This window comes from Oryctolagus cuniculus, chromosome 11 (genome assembly GCF_051225735.1).
Source record: "Oryctolagus cuniculus isolate XC-2025 breed Fujian yellow rabbit chromosome 11, ASM5122573v1, whole genome shotgun sequence".
NCBI lineage: Eukaryota > Metazoa > Chordata > Mammalia > Lagomorpha > Leporidae > Oryctolagus > Oryctolagus cuniculus.
In genome coordinates this window covers 36,978,220-36,999,985 of record NC_142877.1, presented here as the reverse complement: position 1 = coordinate 36,999,985, position 21,766 = coordinate 36,978,220, and the positions used below count along the sequence as shown (strand labels likewise).

Here is a 21,766-nt window from a genome sequence, read left to right as displayed (position 1 = left end):
TGGAGGGTGAACCAATGGTAAAGGAAGACCTTTCTCTCTGTCTCTCTATCTCTCACTGTCCACTTTGCCTGCAAAAAAAAAAAAAAAAAAAAAAAAAAGCACAGTAGCAACTGCACTAATTTTATATAAGGACACAAAGTGCCTGAGGATGTATGAATATATGTGGATGTGTGGTTTTTTTCCTTTACAACCTCTCCCAGCTTGGTATGCCTGGCAAAATGAGACTCTGAGTCCACAGAATGGCAGTGTGTGGGGTAGCTCATTGCCTTCACCCTTACATGTTATGAATGAACCCCAGCATATGCTCTAAATAAAACTACAAAGAATAGATTGGAAAAAGAACTGTCAAAATTGGTGCAGACACTGTGGTACAGCCGGTTAGGCTGCCACTTGGGACATCCACATCCCATATTGGAGAGCTGGTTCAAGATCAAAGGTTACTCCACCTTTGATCCAGTTCCCTGCTAAAATATCTAGGAAGCAATGGACAATGGCTCAAATATTTGAGTTCCTGCTACCTACATGGGAAAACTGGATAGATTTCCTAACTTCTGACATCAACCTGGCCCAGCCCTGGCTGTTGTGAACACTGGGGAGTGAATCAATGGTTGGATACATGGTCTCTCTCCCTCTCTCTCTTCAGAGCACCATCTTCCTACTGTCAACCTCCCAAATAAATAAATCTCTTAAGAATGTCAAAATTGGGGCTGGTGCTGTGGCATAGTGGGTAAAGCCGTCATCTGCAGTGCCGGCATCCCATATGGGGACCAGTTCGAGTCCCAACCACTCCACTTCCGATCCAGCTCTCTGCTGTGGCCTGGGAAAGCAGCTGAAGATGGCCCAAGTCCTTGGGCCCTTGCACCCATGTGGGAGGCCTCGAAGACACTCCTGGCTTCTGGCTTCGGATTGGCACAGCTCCGGTTGTTGTGGCCAACTGGGGAGTGAACCAGTGGATGGAAGATGACTCTCTCTGCCTCTCCTTCTTTCTGTGTGTAACTCTGACTTTCAAATAAATAAATAAATCTTTAAAAAAAAATAACGTCAAAATTGGTAGCTTATTAAGGATGCAGGAGGTCACCAGATGAATAGTAAAGAAAGAGCTACCCACAGGATAGGAAGTGAGAAGTCAGAATAAGGAGAAGAAAACCGTGAGTGCCAGTTGGGTTGCTTGTTGAGATCTTTTATGTATTCCAGAAAAAGATTGGTTGGAAGTTGTGGCCAAAGATATCTGATGTTTATGGAGCACACATTCTATTACAAAGTAAGCAAAAGTGTCTAACTTCTAACAATTCCATGAGGTATATACAATTATTCTCTCGTATCTTACATTTCAGGAAGCCAGAATCAAAATTAGCTGACTGATCTGAAGTCACACTGCTAGCAAGGTGTAGGAGCTGAGGCTCAAACTCAGCCATTCAGTTCTAAACCATCACAAGCAAACTCTGTCTGCTCTATAACCTCACATATCTCTTTGAAATTAAGGTATTTTCCCACAGTACAGAATTGGAAATCTGATACTCAATATGTTATTGATATCATACAGCTAATTTTAAATCTATTTTTTCTAACTGTAATGGTTGTTAAGGTAATGTTAAATAATAAGTTTTGAACATCTGTGATATGAGTTATTTTCTCTGCATATTTTAGAGTTGAGTTTCTTTTTGCTTGTTCTCAGTTTAACTCTTTCATAAACTTTAAAAGTTCAATAAACATCATAAAAGCTTAGTGGAAAAAGTGAGGATACTGATGCTTTTTAAGAAAGCTATATAGGGCATGGAATCAGCTGACCTCATGGGCTGGTATCCGACACTTTGCAAATCATAAAGACTCCCTTTCGCTACCTTTTATCTCCCTTCCTATTCCAATGTCAGCTTCATTCTCAAGAGCAGAACTGTCTTTCTCATGAGACTGAAACATAACAGAGAAGAACTTTGAAATTTATCACCAGAGAAGAAAGAACCTCCTTCCCTTGGTTCTTACTAGAAAAAAAAGTGCTAATGAGTGTGTTTGGCGTAGTGGTTATGATGCTGGTTAGATGCTCATGTCCCATGTTGGAAGTGCTTAGGTTTGATACCTACCTCTGGGTCCTGACTGTAGCTTTCTGACAGTACAGACCACCAGAAGCAGAACAGGTTGCTCAAGCAATTTCATTCCTGCCACCCACATGGGAGACTGGAATTGAGTCCCTTCCTCATAGCTTTGTGGGCATTTGGGGAGTGGACCAGGACAAGTGAGATATCTATCTCCCTCTCTCCCTCTCTCCCTCCCTCTCAAATAAATAAGTCTATTTTGAAAAATTTCTTACTGGGAATCTGTTTTTATTCTACACATTGTAAACCCTGAGAAGGAGATATTAGCAGGGCACAGTGGTTAGTACCCGTGCTTCAGCTTACTTCTGGAGTCAGGAAGAAATGGTGTCCCCAAGGGACAGTGGTTCCCAGGAGAAAAGAAGTTATGGGGGGGGAGTGGAGACAAAAGATGAATATCTACTTGGATAATGGACATGATGCCAGAAGACATAATCTCCAGTGTTGTTTATGGATTGTGCCCTTGAGCACATCAAAAAAAAGCTATCTGAACCATTTCATCAATAAAATGGGAATGCTAATACTCATGCTAATATTTCACCAGGATGTTTGGTGATTAAAATAAATAATTAATGGGTAAAGATGTTTTCTAAGGAGTAATGTGCTTTTAAAGTGAGAATATTATGAATTATTGCACACTAAATGCAGAGCACTTCCCAGGACTACATGCATTTTAGATCAGTTTTTTCAAAATGGACAAAGAAGGGAAATATTTAATAACTGCCTTCGCAAAGTTTGCAATTAAATCCACTGCACCATAAGAAAATAAAGACGTGAACTTCAAGGAAAGAGCCTTGGCTGACAGTGGCACTACCTCCAATCTGTTGTCCCTTCAGAACTGTTGTTCTCTGTAAGGAGTGACATGAGGTACTGTTTAGAGAGGTGTCAGTTCTGCCGAGTGCTCTCCTTTCATTCTGAGAAATCAAAAGTGATCCTGGCATAAAGCATTTGCAGCTGTGTTGGGAAATGAGCTAGTCACGCCTCGGCAATTTATGGCCAATTTTCCATTAATAAGAGAGAATGGAGTGTGTTTCAATTACTTTACAATCCAAACACTTGTTCTTAAGAAATGGGGGAGACAGAGTACAATAGTTTTGTTCTGTTTCTAAAAAAGCATTAATTCAATATTGTGTATCTTTGCAGAAAAACATTTAGATGGCTCTAAGTGATAGGAAGGTAGATTTTACAGGAAAATATTCATAAGGTCATGCATTAGAAATATCACCTGAATTCCTCACATGAAAGATAGGTCTGGGGTCATGACCACAGAAGCAAGGGTGGGGAGGGAAAGAGAGAGAGTAGAAAGGGGGCTGGAGGTTTTAGGGCATCTCACATGGGAGTCTCAGGTAAGTGGTGGATTTACATAGTAGGGGCCAGAACCGAAAACCAACTGAAGGCTGAAACAGAGCTAGGAATCAGGACAGGAAACAGAAATTGGGCCACAGAATGTGGCGAAGACCCAGGATAACCAGTTGGTAAGATTCAAGGTATATGGAACTAGAGAAATGAACTAGGGCAGGAGGCTGAAGATGATGATATACCAGCCAAAGCCTTGTCAGAAGCTTGGGATGGCTTCCACTGAATCTGCTCCCCAGATCCATTCCCTCAGTGCTCGCTATACAGCACATTCACGTATTCTTGTCCTAACTTCAGGTTCCCTCAAAAGACAGAAATAAAGGATTCAGATGCAAATTGTCTGTTTAGGAGGTGATGCCAGGAAGACCCATGAGAGAATGGGAAAAGGAGACCAGAAGGAAAGGGGGGGATTGTGAGCAGGTGACCACTGTGGGCAGCTGAAAGTCACATTGAATTGTCTGCTTCAGAACATCTGAAACACAAAAAGCTGCAGTATTTATGCATAAACACCAGGCCCTCATGAATCTCATTCGGGGAGGGGTTGCTCCTGGAGTGCTAGCTCCCCAGCACTTGGAGACTTCCTCCAGGTAGCAGGCATGGTTGCGTGAGAGAGGAAGGTAAGAAATTGTAGGTGACATCTAAAGTGGGACAAGGTCTCAATACAGGGCATGGCCAGCATGTGTTGCAGTGCCCCAGACATCACCACCCTGCACTCAAAGGGTTCCTTCTTGTAAGCCCACACACTTCTATTCTACATTGATAATATGTATGTTTACCAAGAGTCAATGGGGTTTATTGCCAAACGTATCAGATTATAATTGTTATTAAAATTATGCATGGAAATTAATGTTATGCAGATTCTATTTATGCAAATTCAGTGAAATATGAGTGCATGAAGAAAGATGCTTGAAGGAAATGTAAATTGACTGCTTTAGAATGGATTGTTGAAAATAAGCCAATAAAAATGGTTTGTTGGGTTAGGTGTGGCTGAGAAAATTGTTAAGGTATTGGAGAGAAATTGTAACAATCTAGAGAGTATTCAATCAGATTGTTTTTGCAAGTCACTTTAATTCTTGCTCCAGTGTAAAGAAACTGAAGTTAGAAATCTTAGGGGATGCATTAAGGGTGTGATTTATTAAGAGAGATAACACATAACACCAATTAGGGAATGCAGAGTCAAAGAAAAGTCCTTAGCTTTACATCAAAGATAGGCAAATGAATGCCAATTTATATGTTTTAAGTTAAAATAAAAATTTCAAGCATGTATGAATCATTTTTATGAGCCCCTGCTTTAAGTGATTTTTTTTTTTTTACAATTAATCAACCACTTACTAACCTTGCATGTGCTCCTGGAGATACGTGCACTTCAGACCATCCCCAGGAAAATATTCTGGGACCATAGAGCAATCCTAGAACAATCCTTCCCACAGAATCAGCTCCTGGGAGTGTTATTTTAAACTCCCCAGGAAAATTTAAAACAAGGAACAAGCAGCTTTCTTGACAGCTTGGAAATTGGGATTAAGGGTAAAAAATGGTTAAATTATCATTCAATGAAGTGTTTATCTATATCACAAAGAACAATAGGAGAGAAAAGCTAACAAAATTAAACAAAGAGTTTGAAAGGTTATTCAAGCTTAGCTGCTGCACCCCAGTCAAGCCCTGTACCATCACAGGGAACAGAAATGCAACTTCCAGTATAAAAAAAAAGCAAAGACCTGACAAACAAACTTTGCACTAATTTTCAAAATAAGAAAGTATTAAGTTCTTAGAGACATAAAAATGCAGGTGTCTAAATTCTGGTCTACTTGTTATCCTTTAACACTAAAATCAGGGCTTGGGAGATTTTTGTTTGTTTGTTTTTGTTTTTAATGCTTTGGCTACTTGGTCACTTGTCACTTTAGAGAGATTCATTATGTACCTCAAGTTGGCAAGATTCAGAATCCCTGAAGTTGGATGCCAGACTTCGTGGCTCAGAAGATCAAATACGCTTTACTGTGGTTATGCTCTTATTGCCCTGGAAACATTATAGAACATCAAAGTAAGCCTAAAGATTTTGTTTTTCTTAATGATTCAAACTTTCAAGACAACAAGGTAACCACATTATGAGTCTCTTTGCCCCAGGACATAAGCCATCCATTATGTAATTAAATGAAACTATAAAGTTAACACGACATTATATTTCTGAGCTTGTATGCATAAAGAAAAACATTTCAAGTAATGTTGAAAAGTTTATTTATTCCCCATTTTGTTCCAGAAATAATTAAAGCCAACCTATAAAACAACATAAAATGCTGCAATATAACAGAAACATCTGTCATTTAATTATCAAAAGGATCAAAAACTTATAGGATTTGAAAATTGAAATACAATTTTTAGTGGTATATACATGGCCCTAAAGCTGTGAGGCCCAGGGCAAAAGTGCAAACAGAGGCTGGTTCAGTGGGTGGCTCTCTGCCTTCATCACTCCCAGACGTTGTCCCACACTGTACAAGGTCTTATGTGTACTTGTGTAGGCACCCAGCTTGCAGGTCCAAACTGCTTTCCTCAGCAGCCCCCAGCAGCTGCACCCTGGTCTTAGGGAGCTCGTGCTTACAGGGAATTGCATTCCAAGGATCAGAGGATGGGTCAAGAGGCTGGGGTTAGCTTAGACTGAGGATCCTGCTGCCCTGGTATGGTGGAAAGATGGATTCCCAAAGATGGCCATGCACTAACCATTAGAACCTGTTTGTTATATTACAGGTGTTGGGAGTCAGAAAATGATACTCTAAAGTACAACACTGAAATGATGAAGTACTTTCAATGAGAGGAAATTGAAGACCAACAATTTGCTTTTGAATCAAGGTCTCTCTAACTTTCCATTGCCTCCCTCTCTGCAGATCACAGGAAGGACTCTCTCTGATGTTCCCTCATCTGACAAAGGAAACTTCTTCCAGAAGAAATGCAATTGCCTTAACTCCCTCCCAAGGAATCTCATCACATAACCAGGAAGATCAGCCATCAAAGAAGAGAGACTAACACGGACTTTTCACCTGTTCTAGACAGCTCTGAGAGATGACAGGGGACTCTATCTGTGTATTAAGAAGCCCTTCGTTTGCAGTAAAGTTATGCTCTCTGTCTTCCCTTGTCACTTCGTCCCCCAGAGCTGACAGGAGCTTTCTGCCTGACCATTGTCTGCTCTTTGGGCTCACGTCCTCCAAAATAGCTTACCTCCCCCATCTCCTTCTCTGCTAGGAAGAGATTATTCAAGCTTCAACCATCTGACCCAATCGCATATTTTGTGTGCACATTAATAAATTTGCATGCCTTTTTTCCTCCCATTAACCTGTTACCAGTTGATTTCAATGAAACCTACAGAAGATAGAGGCAAAGCTTTCTCTTTGTCCCTACACAGAGCAAGGGGAAATTAAGATTGCAGATGGGGGGCCGGCACAATGGCTCACTTGGTTAATCCACTGCCTGCGGCACCAGCATCCCATATGGGCGCCGGGTTCTAGTCCTGGTTGCTCCTCTTCCAGTCCAGCTCTCTGCTGTGGTCCAGGAAGGCAGTGGAGGATGGCCCAGGTGCTTGGGCCCCTGCACCCTCATGGGAGAGCAGGAGGAAGCACCTGGCTCCTGGCTTTGGGTCGGCACAGCACCAGCCATAGCGGCCATTTTTTGGGGGGGGTGAACCAGCAGAAGGAAGACCTTTCTCTCTGTCTCTCTCATCTCTCTCTAACTCTGCCTGTCAAAAAAAAAAAAAAAAAAAAAAAAAAAAAAGAATTGCAGATGGAAGTAAAATGCTAATCAATTGATCTTAAAATAAAGAAAGTCTCTTGGATTAGCTGGAAGGACCAATATAATAATCTCAAGGATCTTTGTTGTGGAAGAGGGAGACTAAAGAGCAAGAGTGACAGTGTTGCGACAAGCGAAAGCCTCCGCTGGCTGTTGTTGGCTTTGCAGGCAGAAGGGGTCATGTGGAAGGTAGCAACTCATCCAGAAGATGAGAAAGCAGGGAAACGGTTTCTCCCCTGGAGTCTCCAGAAAGGATCCCAGCCATGGGACACACTGGTTTTAACCCAGAGAGATCCAGTTTAGACTTGGGACCCCCAGAACTGTCAGATGATGTATTTGTGCTGCTTTAAACCCCAAAGCACAAGATAACTTGTTATAGCAGCAACAGGAAACACACACCTGAATGCCTGCTGCTTGGTCTCAAAAAAAAGTGAGGGCCCCTGTGAGGGCACAGTCCTTTGTCATGCATACTCATTGTCCTGGGAGAGTAGGAAGGGTTCCCCCAAGAGATAAAGAGCCTACATGCCTGAGTCTAGAGGCAGCATGAACTGTTGCCTGTGACAGAAAAATTCTTCAAGGAAACAGTGGGAAGGCCCAGTTCAGCTTAGCAAGCTGCAAGAATTAGGTGGGCCAGTTTACCAGGGTACAAGCCCCTATGTCTTTCTGCTTTTCAGGATTTTGGATTAAAAAATCCCTTATTCTGTTTCACATACTGGAACAAGCACAGAGATTGGGATTCTAAGAAGGAAAGATGACAATGGATTTGGGGAAAGGAAAGAAGTGATTGAGCCAAGGAAACAACCAAAAAACCATTCCCTATCATCCCCTAACCTAGCTAAATTCATCTCTCTAAATACTCTGCCTGGATAGATTTCATATAAAACCAGCCAAGAAAAGAGCTCTGTGCCTGCAGGGACACAGGTTCCAGTGGATGCTGGAACACAACCAGGAGCAAAGCTGTCATTCTCCTAGGTCTCAGGACCAACAGCTGCAGATGGTGCAGATGTCTCTCCCTGGAATTTACGAAGGTCTTGTTCTATCTAGGAGACTGCTTAGAACCAATGAATATGACAGGTTGGTACAAAGACTTCAGTTTGAGCCAGCGCCGTGGCTCACTAGGCTAATCCTCCACCTTGCGGCGCCGGCACACCGGGTTCTAGTCCCGGTTGGGGCGCCGGATTCTGTACCGGTTGCCCCTCTTCCAGGCCAGTTCTCTGCTGTGGCCAGGGAGTGCAGTGGAGGATGGCCCAAGTCCTTGGGCCCTGCACCCCATGGGAGACCAGGATAGGTACCTGGCTCCTGCCATCGGATCAGCGCGGTGCGCCGGCCGCAGTGCACCGGCCGCGGCGGCCATTGGAGGGTGAACCAACGGCAAAAAGGAAGACCTTTCTCTCTGTCTGTCTCTCTCACTGTCTACTCTGCCTGTCAAAAAAAAAAAAAAAAAAAGACTCCAGTTTGAGACAGCTCTGCAGGGCTACTCCAGGTCCAGAGCACCCTTAGGATCACTTGAGGCTTCTGTGGATACCACATTGCAGCCCCAGTTCTCCCTCTGCCCCACCATTTCCCTTTCCCTGTCCCCCAGGCAGTTCATAGAGAATTCCATAATATGCGAATGCCTATATGGGAACCTCCAGGTGGCTTCCTATAGAAACTGATCTATATAACAGAAGTGAAAAGAGAGACAGCCAAAAGACCTCAAAGACCATGAAGAAAGTGGGGAGAATGTTCATCAAAAACAAGGTCATGGCAACAGTCTAGGGGGGATGCTGAAGAAATTTTGCCTGTTAACTTTCTGTAGGACCAAAGAATGATGGCATCTGCTTATAATGAGTGTTTTGAGGATGTTAGCCAAAACTTTAGCAGAATGATGCTTGGAAAACCTTGAACAGTCTTTCACCACCATGACACTGTGCCTGCTTATTTCTGCCATCAAACAAGGTCAACTCTGTGAGAATTTGAATGGGAAGTTGTTAGGCATCTACACAGTCCTTATTCTGCTTTTTCTGACTTTCAAAAAACAACCATTAAAGGGTATGCATTTTCTTGTATTTATTAATGTTTCAAAAAAAAAAGCTACATTGATATGGTTAAATTCCCAGGACCCTCAGTTCTTTAAGGATGGACTCATTGGCTGGCACCATTGCTTACAAAAATGTCTTGAACTTAATGGAGCTGATGCTGAGAAATAAAGTGCATCTTCTATTTTCATCTTGTAAAAGGGCGGGGGAGGGAGGTTTGGACTTCAACATGGAGTGACTTGTGTACTAACAGTTCAGAATATCATCATATTTATCAGCAGGTGACACAGATGCTTGAGATCTGGAACTACCCAGGGCCCACGCAGACTGCAGAAGAAGGGGCATAAAGGAAACAATCAGCCTTCATCTTTGAGCCACATAATCATTTCCATGACCTCTATAATTTTTTGCACTTGCCTAATAAGCTGCCTTTTAGGTTTCAATTAAAAAGCAATGTGGCTAGAAACTAGAAAGCATAGCCAGATACCCTTAAAGAGGCTGGGGAGTGATAATATATTGGCACTTCCTCTAACGTCTCCCTTCTTTCAGGAACTTAAAACACTATACAAATGTCCTCAAAACTAGCCAGGCACACTGTGGCATAGTGGATAAATCTGCTGCCTGCAGTGCCAGCATCCCATATGGTCTCTGGTTCAAGTCCCGGCTGCTCCACTTCCAATCCAGCTCTCTGCTATGGCCTGGGAAAGCAGTAGAAGATGGCCCAGGTCTTGGGCCCCTGCACCCATGTGGGAGACCTGGAAGAAGCTCCTGGCTCCTGGCTTCAGGAGTAAACCAGCAGATGGAAGACCCTTTCTCTCTCTCTTTCTTTCTCTTCCTCTCTCTCTCTCTCTCTTTCTCTCTCTCCCTCCCTCCCTCCCTCTCTGTAACTGCCTTTCAAGAAATAAAATAAATATTTAAAAAAGAAAACCAGTCTGGCTACTCAGGTAATCCAAGTATACAGAATATGTAAAGAAGTGAAGCTGGATCAGTTGAACAATGATCTGTCAAATGTATCAGTTAAAGAATTTGTCCCTAGACTCTTGGATTAAAATATACTAAAACCAAAAGCCAAAACATCCTATTAATTAGCAGGAAATTGTTCTGATATAAGTAATCAAAGGGAATTGGAATCACCATTTTCAACTAGATTGTACCACATAAATTCAGCCAAGTATGAGTCCAGTATATCGTAACAGTCTCCTCTCCTGGTCTTGCAATTTGCTTTATGTTTATTCCAATAGGACTTGGTGTTTTAGATGTGCACATTACAAGGTGACACAGAATGGAAACTGGAATTGTTGTGGTTAATCTGAGCATGTTGGAGACCAGGGAGAGGCTGGATGTTGTTATACATAGCCCATGGATCAGAGTGAATGGTAGAACCAGGTTGAACTATTTGTTGTAAAATAGGTGGCAGGATTTGGGCAGTACAGTCACCAACAATTTCCAAATGACCAACAGCAGACTGATGAGTCATATCTATGACAGAAAACACTCACATTTCCCTCTCTGAAGCATGAGATCCCTGGATAACAACTTATCCTGCTTCAAGAACTCAATGCACAAGGCTGGATTTTTGGCGTAGCAGGTTAAAGCACTGCCTGAGACACCGGTTTCCCATATGAGTACCAGTTTGAGTCCCAGCTATTCCACTTCCGACCCAGCTCCCCGCTAATGGCCTGAGAAAAGCACCAAAACATGGCCCAAGTGCTTGGGCCCCTGCCACCCTTGTGTGAGACCCGGAAGAAGCTCATGTCTCCTCCCTTCAGCCTGCCTGGTGCAGCCCCGGCTGTTGCAGCAATCTGTAGAGTGAACTAACAGATGGAAGATGTCTGTTTCTCTTTTTTTGAATAAATAAGTAAATTTGAAAAAAAAAATTCAATGTCTAGTAGGTTTAAACTCCTGACAATAATAGGCTGAGGTGTATTTCTGTTCACTGGGAGAGGTGAAATGAAAATTTTCTCAATAGTAAAACCACTGAAAAAATAAAACTTGACCCCGAAGGATTGATCACAATGGAGGAGTTTGACTTGCATGAATAAATTATTCACTTAATCCAAAAAGATCCAAAGATAACTAGGTCCGTACCCCTTGATCTAGCTGTTGTTTTATCAGGAACAACTTTCAGGAAAATAAACAGCTTATTTTTGAGGATATGATCAAACCATCATCTATACTGCTGCAACTTCGAAAATCAGACACTTCAATGATCAAAACAAAATGTAAAAAGATTCTGTAAATTCTGATATATCTATTTGATAGAGTCTTGCATTTCTGGTTTTTAAAGGATCCTGTTTTTAAAGGGCACAGAATGGTATGAGGAAATATATAGGACACAACACAAAAGCAAGAACAAAATTGCTATACAGTCTGACCTTAACTTTATAAAAAAATATGAATATGCACTGCTAGCTTTTTAATGGAGAAAGATTTTTAAGCATAATTTTAAGGGTTAATTTCTTGTATCCTTCAAACTATGGAAGAACAGTATCCATATTTTAAGGTACTAATCAATATGTGAATGACTGTTATTTTTATCATCAATTGTATTAGTTAAGATAACTAAATACCTGAGAGAAGCTATCATTCATTCATATGAATGAAGGAGGCTTGTTTCAGCTCAGAGTTTGAGGGTCGCAGTCCAAGATTGTGCTGCTACATTGGTCTGGCATCTGATGGAGTTGGTGGATAGCAGAATCAGTGCAGAGGAAGGATCACATGATGGGTCTGGAAGCAGAGAAAACAACCGGGCTTGACTCAGGCTTATCTAACCAACCCTCTCACAAGAGCTGCCTTCTGAGGACATGCCCCCAGTGACCTAGGGCTCTCCCCCGAGCCTACCTCCTAAACACTAGAATTGGATCACGTCTCCACTCTCTCCCAATAGCACCAACCTAGGATCAAACCATTCAAGGATGACAAATCTAATATCCAAATTATAGCATCAACAGTGCTCCTAAAGGAGGCATGAAGGATGCAGAATTCATAATAAACTCAAATTTAGACTTTCATAGCTAAGTCATTCTCTAGGAAATAAAAACTGGAATATTGGAGAAGCATGATATAGGACAGCTAGTAATGAAATCGTTAGTCTAAGTCTATAGCTGGGGATTTGAACTCTGCCCCACAGACCAACATCAAATCACCTGGAAACTTGCCACTACATTAGATATGCAGAATTTCAGGTCCCATCCAACCCTACTAAGTCAGAAACTCTGGGACAGGACACAGCAATGTGTGCTTAACAAGCTCTCTAGGGGATCATGATGTGGACTAATGTTTCAGCAACACTGGTCTCGATAAACCATACTCTGAGATTTATGAACTGGCTGAGGTGGAAGAGTGCAAAAGGAGTAAGGGTGTGAGGAACTGCTTGTTGTGACGTCAAGCCTACTGCATTTTCAATGGATCTGGTCTACAGCTCTCATTAGCTTCTCAATGGAGTTTGTGATCCAGAAAAAGAAAAGAAAATCAAAACGAGCAATAGGAACAATAACAACAAGGACCAGGACATAACCAATCAGAAACATCTTTTTTGCAAGCTTCCAGTGATTCTGATGTGGTTTAGAAGGACAGACTTAGATAACTAAAGAGAACCATTGATGGCAATTCATTGCATTAAACTTTCTAGTTAATGCTGGTCCCTGTCCCCACCTGCCCCCCATATCCTATAAGTGGATGATGTAGTAGTACCAGTTCCCAGGTTTGAAACAGGCCCTGCCCTTCACATAAGACATCCAAAAACAGAACTCCATCATTTGGTCAAATGATTGCCAAGGGATTTTATTTGACCCAAACTGGGCCAAAGGAGTCCTGTCCTGAGATTTAATATGCATGAATCTGGAAACAAGCACTTTCATCCTTTTTTCTGAAGTTACTAAGCTAAGTTGATGTGAACCTATGCATATAAGAGATCTTCAAAATTTCAAGGAAAATACATATTATGAAAAAATTGTGGAATTCTTTATTTAGAAGAGCATTAAGCCTGTGATCCTGTAATTATAAACTTAAAGTATGTTATTGCAAAAAAAAACACACAAAAGAAAAAAGGAAGGAAAGAGGAAAAAGGGAGGGAGGAAAGTATTTCACATATATGTGAAATACAAGAAATGAGTTCTCTATATATTAATAACAAATTTATAAGAGATAGTAGACAATAAGTTTCATTAGTAAGGTAAAACACATTTGTGTTGAAAATGATAAAGTACTTATAAAATTAATTGAAGACACAAATAATTATATAATATTATGTGTTGGAAGTATTAATATCACTAAAATACTCACACTACCAAAATCAAAATCTGTGCACAAGTTTCAAAAACTTTTGCACCAAAGCAAACTTATTTTCATTCCATTATCCACAAACATTTTGAAACACCCTCACAAGTGTTAGAAGAGAATGTGGCCACTGAAAATCACAGAAAAGGGAGTGGGCTGGCGCCGCGGCTCAATAGGCTAATCCTCCGCCTTGCGGCACCGGCACACCAGGTTCTAGTCCCGGTTGGGGCGCCGGAGTCTGTCCCGGTTGCCCCTCTTCCAGGTCAGCTCTCTGCTGTGGCCAGGGAGTACAGTGGATGATGGCCCAAGTCCTTGGGCCCTGCACCCCATGGGAGACCAGGAGAAGCACCTGGCTCCTGCCTTCGGATCAGTGTGGTGCGCCGGCCACAGCGCATCAGCCGTGGTGGCCATTGGAGGGTGAACCAACGGCAAAAAGGAAGACCTTTCTCTCTCTCTCACTGTCCACTCTGCCTGTCAAAAAAAAAAAAAAAAAAAAAAGGGAGTGTATCTGTCAATTGGCAAGTATATGTGGCTGTGTGTTTACCACCTCTATGAGGATACAAAATATCTCCATCATCCTAAATAATTCCAGCATGTCCATTTTAGTCATCCTCTTCCTAGCCCCGGCAGTCACTGATTTGTTTGCTGCCTCTATGGTTTGCCTTTTGCAAAAAAGTTTCACATAAATAGAATCCCAGTGTGATGCTACACAACCTTTTGAGTCTCATTTTTTCACTTTGTATAATGTATGTAAGATTCTTCCATGTTATTGTGTATCAGTAGTTTATTCCTTGCTATTGGTGAGTACAGTTGCATTGTCTACACATTTCTATGTCTGATTTCCTAATGCAGGGGGTTGAGCTGTGTCTAGTTTATGACAATTATGAATAAAACTACAATAAACATGTGTATTCATAGCTTTTAATTTCATTTATGTAAATGCCTAGGAGTGGTGTTTCTTGATCATTCAGTGAAAATGTTTATAAGAAACTGCCAAACTATTTTTCAAACTGTCTCTGCCATTCTGTGTTCCTTCTCACGATGAGAGTTCCTATGCATCCACGCAGAAGTTATTGTTGCCATTATTATGATTTATTCTATTTTATTTGAAAGGCAAAGTTATAGAGAGGGAGAGATTTTCCATCCACTGGTGCATTCCCCACATGGCCGCAGCAGCCAGGGCTGGGCCAGGCTGAAGCCAGGAGCCTGGAAAATACAATTTTCCAGTCTGCCACATGGGTAGAGGGGCCCATGCACTCAGGTCATCTTCTGCTTTCCCAGGTACCTTGGCAGGGAGCAGGACAGGAAGTGCAGCAGCTGTGACTTGAACTGGCCCCCATTAGGGATTAGGGATGCTGGCATTGCAAGCAGCAGCTTAACCTGCTGTGCGCAACACTGGCCCCCACCCAGAAGTTTTTAAGGCCATCCCAATCTCCTGATTTCCTAGTTGAGTTAATAAATCCCTGTAACTCCAATTTCTATTACTTCCAGCCCCCCCCCAAAATCTTGACCAATAAGAAGCTTGTAATTAATATATTCCATATCCCCTGTATAATCTACTTTTTCTCTGAATCCATTCTGTTATCCTCAGGGACACTTATTAGGCATCTATGTGGAAGATATCATTATAAAATCCGTAATAGAATTCATTCTTTCAAAATTTACATTTTCTTTCTCAAAGGAGTCATGAATTTGTTGATATCATTAGCCAAGGTATCTCTTAGTGGTTGAGGTGGAGTATCCCGAGATTTCTCATGTCTCCCTTTAACTTTTGCAATAACATCTAGCCTACTTTCAAGACGCTGAGAAGGAAATGAATAACCATTCTCCAAGGATGCATTAATTAATGTACACTGGTGATGGGGATCATTTCCCTGGTAATATTTGAACCTGGTATGTCTTATCTTATGTGAAAATCTTTGGAAACATTAAGAGATTTTACAGCAGAAAGATACTTATGCCCACATTATCCCAAATACATGAACGAAATGAATCACAATTTGCTGCTAAGCAGACTCTTTTATAGCGGGTTCCTTTCCTAACAACTCTGAACATCATCTTCCTAAAACCAGTTTCTGGCAAGATACCCATACACACGCCCCATTAACAATGGACAAAACTAGTCAAAAAAAAATAGGCCTCTGTGATATATGGAAACAGGGAATGTGTTAGTATTAAAACTAGGAGAACATCATTATAATAACTTCTCATTGGTCTCACAACTAAACACTCCCAATGTCCTCTGTTAGCAGGTCAAATACCTGGTGCTTATCAGTCTCCCCTGTACCTTTAGCGAACACAGAAGAAAAGAGACCACACCGTATTCTTTCTAATCCTGTTCCCCAGGACAGCCCTGAAAATGTGATATGAAAGATTGCCTCCACATCGACTCATAATTTAATGCATGCCTGCATTTTAGGTAGTTGGGATTTTTTTAAACCATTACATAATTAAAAAAAAAAAATCATTGAATGATTTCCTCCCAACTAAAAATGAATACTGTTTTGTGTGGGTGCTTTACTTCTTATTCCAAAGGAAAACCAAGTGTTGGGCTGGGTCATTGCTCAATGCCCATTCCAGTGACACTAATGTCTGGAAATAAAGAGAAATTGAAAATGACCAAGGATGTCCAATCTGATCCAGTTATAATGCAGTACAAAATGGTCCACTACACATAAGCCTACGAAACGGTGAATAACAGTCTAAATCAGACATGTTTTCTGAGATGATTAACAAATGTTCATTTTAGGGGAATTTTTTTTAAAAGGAACAAAGAAATACAGGTATGTGTACATATATATATGAGAGTATTTCAAAAAAAAAAGCTTGTAGGGTAATGGAATTAAAAGACAATTTTATTTTGATGGCAAAAATCTTCTTACTATGAATTTTCTGTGAACTTTTTGAAGATCCTTGCATATGAAAATAGGCCCCTGAGGTTTTTTTAACCACTACATCACCCAGGAGTTTTCTGTTGCAGACAGTAAAGGAATTTAAACAGCATCAGTAGCTACAACTACTCAGATGAGGAGTACCTACCAAAGAAATTGGAGAAGACCAAGGTTAAGGAGTAGTTGGGAGAAGAGCCTGGGGTCATCGAAGCTGGCAGATGGAACACTGTATGTGACATGCATGTGACATTTACTTCCCTTCTGAGGTTCTTTTTTTATAAAGATTTATTTATTTATTTGAAACTCAGAGTTACACAGAGAGAGTAGAGGCAGAATGAGAGAGAGGTCTTCCACCCACTGGATCAGTCTCCAATTGGCTGCAAAGGCCAGAGCTGTGCCAGTCTGAAGACAGGAGCTTTCTCCGGGTCTTCCCATGTGGGTGCAGGGGTCTAAGGACTTTTGCAATCTTCCACTGCTTTCCCAGGCCATAGCAGAGAGCTAGATCAGAAGTAGAGCAGCCAGGACTTGAACCAGTGTTGCCAGCACTGCAGGCAGTGGCTTTACCTGCTACACCACAGCAGCGGCCCCACTTCTGAGGTTCTAAAGAGAACAGCATCTAAGCCCAGTGGCAGGTCAGGCCGTTTTCCCCACACAGGTGGTTTGTTACTTCTTTCTGTTCCTCTGACTGGCAGTGACCTAATTAACCTTTACATCCACAGCATCTCTCCAACCAGAATAAATATCTACTAAAGAGGAAAAGACTTCTACATCCCTCCATTTTCACAATGTTTCAAAGAGCCAATGCTATAACCAATATATAAATATTGCAATAGTGAATATATATCCATTGTGGTATTAGGCAATCTGAAGCTATACACACACAAACACACATTTATACACACACACACACACACATATAATAATGTATAGTACTTAATAGCCACAAATTTATAGCCAAGCTAGTGAGAAAAAAATTTTGATTGGATGATATTCGGACATATTAACTTACATTGTTTCTCTCCCTTTATTTCTTCTCTTTTTCCATTCAAGTACTCAACTGAAGATATGAGTGATTGGATATATTTGGATATATTCCATTTATGATTTTCTCCTCTTGAGTTTCTTCCTCCCCTTAAGTATTCCCAGGATGAAAAGGCATGCCAGTCCCGGGACATGTTTTCAGGCTGATTCCATTGGGGTTGGGGACAGGAGGAGTGTGTGTGCATGCTTCTTTGACTGCATATGTGTATTGGTGCTGGGGACTATCTTACATGAGAAATAAACAGATGCAGCTTTTATCTTGAAAGATCTGGACCCATGGTGGGGGTTAGAAGAACCACACAGAACAATCTGAAAAGCAGGAAAGCTCCCTCTCTAGATAAAGTAAAAGATACTCCCACGGGGCTGGTGTTACAGCATAGCAGGTTAAACCACTGCTTGGGGCACCAGCATCCCATAGTGGAGTGCTAGTATGTCCTGGCTGCTCTACTTCTGACACAGCTCCCTGTTAATACACCTGTGAAAGTAGCAGATGACTCAAGTACTTGGGCCCCTGCCACCCATGTGGGAGACTAGGATGGAGTTCCTGGCTCTAGGCTTTGGCCTGGCCCAACTTCTGCCGTGGCAGGCATTTGGAAAGTAAACCAACAGATCAGAGATCTCTCTTTCTTCTCTGTCTCTTCTTTCTGCCACTTTGCCTTTCAAACAAATAGAAACAAAGATAAATATTTAAAAACAACAACACTACCTAAGCTTTGGATGGGGACTGAGAGAGGTAAATGAGTGTAGATGTAAAAACATCTGGAAGCTAAAACCTTCATAGTTGAGATGTGTGAGGGTACCTAAACTTATCTGAATGAATAGAATATTCTAACCATATTTTCTCCAACAATGAGGCAAGACCTTTTAAAAACAACAGGTTTGGGAAGGAACAGGGAAGAAGAATAAGGAACCAAGCTAGCATTCACTCATCTAGTCCTAAGACAGAAAAGGCTTCAGCTTCATTGACATACAAATATATCCCAGTATGAGTTTCCTGTCTTCCCTGTTTCATTCTTCCCCAGATCTTACTCTCATTCTTGGGAAGGCTTTCCTCAATAAACTACCTTCATGCAGGCCCTTTCCTCTGGCTCTGTTTTGGGACAGGAGGGAGATCCAGTCTAGGCAGAGAATACAGGTGATGGTGACCTAAGGAGCTTTCAGAACCATTTGGAAAATTCTTACTCCCATTTAAATATGGGCACCAAAAGTGAGTCCTAGCTAGCACTCCAATGAGTTTCCCAAAATTCTACAAAATCTGGAAGGCCCCTTTCTGGAATTCCAACTCTACTGGCAGCTCTCATTTTCCATCCTGGTTGAGCCACTTCACAATATTTGACAGTGATAACAGGTCCTTCTTGAGGTGTCCATCTTCTCGGCTTTGCAGTGGACTGGGTTTACCAAGCTTCCCTCATCGCCCCCTCCACTTCCTGTACTCTTTAAGAACATACTCTTGAACTAACCTCACCTATCTCTATCTGGTTCATCATCACAAAATCCATCATTCTCTTTTTGAATCACTTTCAAATCTGTTTTTCCCTGAGACCCCAAGGTTGCTCCTGAATTCTAATCCCACATTTGGTGAAAAGTTCATCCACAGTGCCTTATACAAGTCCAGTATGTTCAGAACTAAGGCAAAAATTCACTTCAAACTGAAAATGAAAAAGAATAAAAAATGGACAGAGGAGAGCTGGGGGGCGGGGCGTGCAGACACAAACAAATGGCACATCTAAAGATCTAATCTTAGAAAAAGACAAGACAAAAGACATGGAGATAGAATATCCGATAAACCAGAAGAACAGTAACATTTTGATGGGGGGCTGAGGGGCAGTTGACAGAAAAACAATTTGGGGCTGAAAGATGAAGAATCCTGCTCTTGATCATATCAGGTTTCCTGTGCTGAGGATTTTCTCTGGCCAGTTTCCCTGGATCAGAAGACCTGGGGTCCTCCCCGATTTTCCTCATTGATCTTGGTCACACACGACCTCTTTGATTCCTGCTTCTTTAGTCTCACTGTGACTTCTTCCTGAAAAATGTCACAACTTCCAACAAAGCATTTCTTTTGTCTCCTGAAACCAAACAGGCTACTCTTGTAACTAAAACAGAAAAAAAGTATAATAATAGATAAAATAGAATCTGAAATAAAGCTAGTGAGTGGTAAAATATATAACGTATAAAAATAATCACTGAAAGTTGCAACTGCAGCCTTCCAGCAACCAAATCTTTCAAAATCACGCTGCACTCTCCAGCAATGATGCAAATGTTTGCTTTGTCATAATCCTTGAGACGTACCAGGAAAAACACTGTCCTTTAAACATTTCAACCAGACAGCATAACGCCAGTGGTGAGTGAAAGCAGGCCTGGAATCTCACATAAAGAGACCAAAAGCACAGAGAAGACGCTATTTTCTTTTGAAAGCCTGGAAGCCCCTGTCTCTGTTTAGAGCTCCAAAGACAGGCACCTTCCTAATAGTCTGTTTTGGTGTCAGCCACCTTTGTGCCATTAGAAGCATGCTAATTACTATCTTGGTAACAAAGGAAAACAACACCATTGTGCTACACATAAAAGACTATGTGCATAGCTTCTCTTCCAACATGCAATCATTTCCACTGATCTTATTTTCTTCCAAAAAAAAAAAAAAATAGAAACTCACCACCACAGTGAGGTCTGCCCTCAGTAATGGAGATGTGTCACTGATTTAATGTGAACATTAGAGTCTAGCAAGGGTCTGCCATCCTGCAGCTACCCAGCCTGCAACAAATTCCAAATCTGCCACAGGAGTTTCTCTTATTCCTCCTCTTGCTCAGCTTCCCCTACTGGGACCCAAGAAAGGACTTGGGAGTAGGTTAAAAAAAAAAAAAAAAAAGCAGCACGTTATTCCACAGCTTTATCCCGGCTGCACTTTGGAAAACCGATTTGCAGGCTCTGAACCAACAGGCAGTAAGTCACTCAGCCCATTTTCTCAGAATTGCCACTGCACTGTCAGTGTTTGCTTCCCAATGACTCTAACAATGGACGGTAACAGACATTTTCTTCTCTGCGCTCACAAAGCTGCGCCTCCATGAACGTCTCTTCCTTCGCTATTGCCTAATCCAATTTTTTCACTTCAGAGCTGGGAATCTGTGTGACAGGGTATTTGGTGCATTTCCATAAGGCAAGTCTCAGCCACAATTGTGTTGATTCCAGGAAGCTTTGAGCTATAGCTTCACAGGTTAAGGCTGTGATAATTAGCTGCATTCTCAGGTCTTGGAATAGTGGCATTAATGAGAGCTTCAGATTATAAAAGAAGCCAGAGGGAATAGGTATTAATGGTGAGTATTTTATATATTCTATTTGAACTGCTAGAAGAATTACATGACAAAAACATCAGCCACTCATGCACTCAACAAATACTTGCTGTGCATGAACTTTGTCTTTATTGAGCACCTACTATGTGGGTATATAGCTGTGAAAAAGATTCCCTAATGTTCCTGCTCTTGTGAAAATGACATATTGCACAGGAAGATTAAAACTAGGCACTTAAATAGATGCATTTCCAAAGTCAGTCCAGGTGGATATTGGAACACAGTAATCCTGGCAGGTGGCAGGGAAAGGCCTCTCTGAGGAGATGCCATTCAAGTTAATGTGGTGGTTTCAAAATTGTTTTAATATATTTGTTTAATTTTATTTTAAATGGATAGAGAGAGGGGGAAGAGAGAAATATCCCTATTGCTGGTTCATTCCCCAAATGCCCACAATAACCAAAGCTGAGCCAACTGAAGTCAGAGGCCAGAAACTAAATCTGGGTCTCTCATGTGGATGGCAGGGACCGAAGTGCTTGAGCGGATCACCTGCTGCCTCCTAGAGTGTGCATTAGTAGGAAGCTGGAATGAAGAGTGAAGCAGTGAATGCAAGTTGGTCAAGCAGGGGCTTATGATTTAACTGCTGCGCCAAACACTTGCCCCTGGTAGGTGGTTTTAAAACAAGGCACCCAAATTCTTTGAAACTCCTACTATCAAGTTAGTCTGTGTCCTATACCTTGAATTCAGTTTCTACAACACTTGACAACTAACTAGACTTGGTGCTATGCCAATTCCTGACTCAGTCCTTAAGAAACTGGCAGCTTCTACTCCCGCCTCTGGAAAGATGCAGGCCGTAGGGCCCTGGTAGCACACAGTGGTGGTGGTATCCTGTGGGTGTGGTATCCTGCCACATGTCATTTCCAAAAGTGGCGATTGTGCATCATTCGTTTGTAGTGCTACCCACCCAGAAATGTTCATTATCAAGAATGTGTAGAAATGTAGCTGCCACGACTTACTCATGACCTCCAGGCCTTTAGTTGTATATG

General features: G+C 41.7%; 1 long non-coding RNA gene across 3 annotated transcripts in view; it reads right to left on the bottom strand.

The window, feature by feature from the left end:
* The window catches only part of LOC149123416 (uncharacterized), a 129,101-nt gene that overhangs the window by 66,306 nt on the left and 41,029 nt on the right, over positions 1–21,766 (bottom strand). For 2 of the 3 annotated variants that reach the window (XR_016215941.1, XR_016215942.1), the window contains exons 3-4: positions 11,803–11,959; positions 5,362–5,457 (exon numbers count right to left, since the gene is read on the bottom strand). This is a non-coding gene — a long non-coding RNA (uncharacterized LOC149123416). The remainder of the gene's footprint in view (positions 1–5,361; positions 5,458–11,802; positions 11,960–21,766) is intronic. The other variant, XR_016215940.1, reaches the window with a different exon arrangement.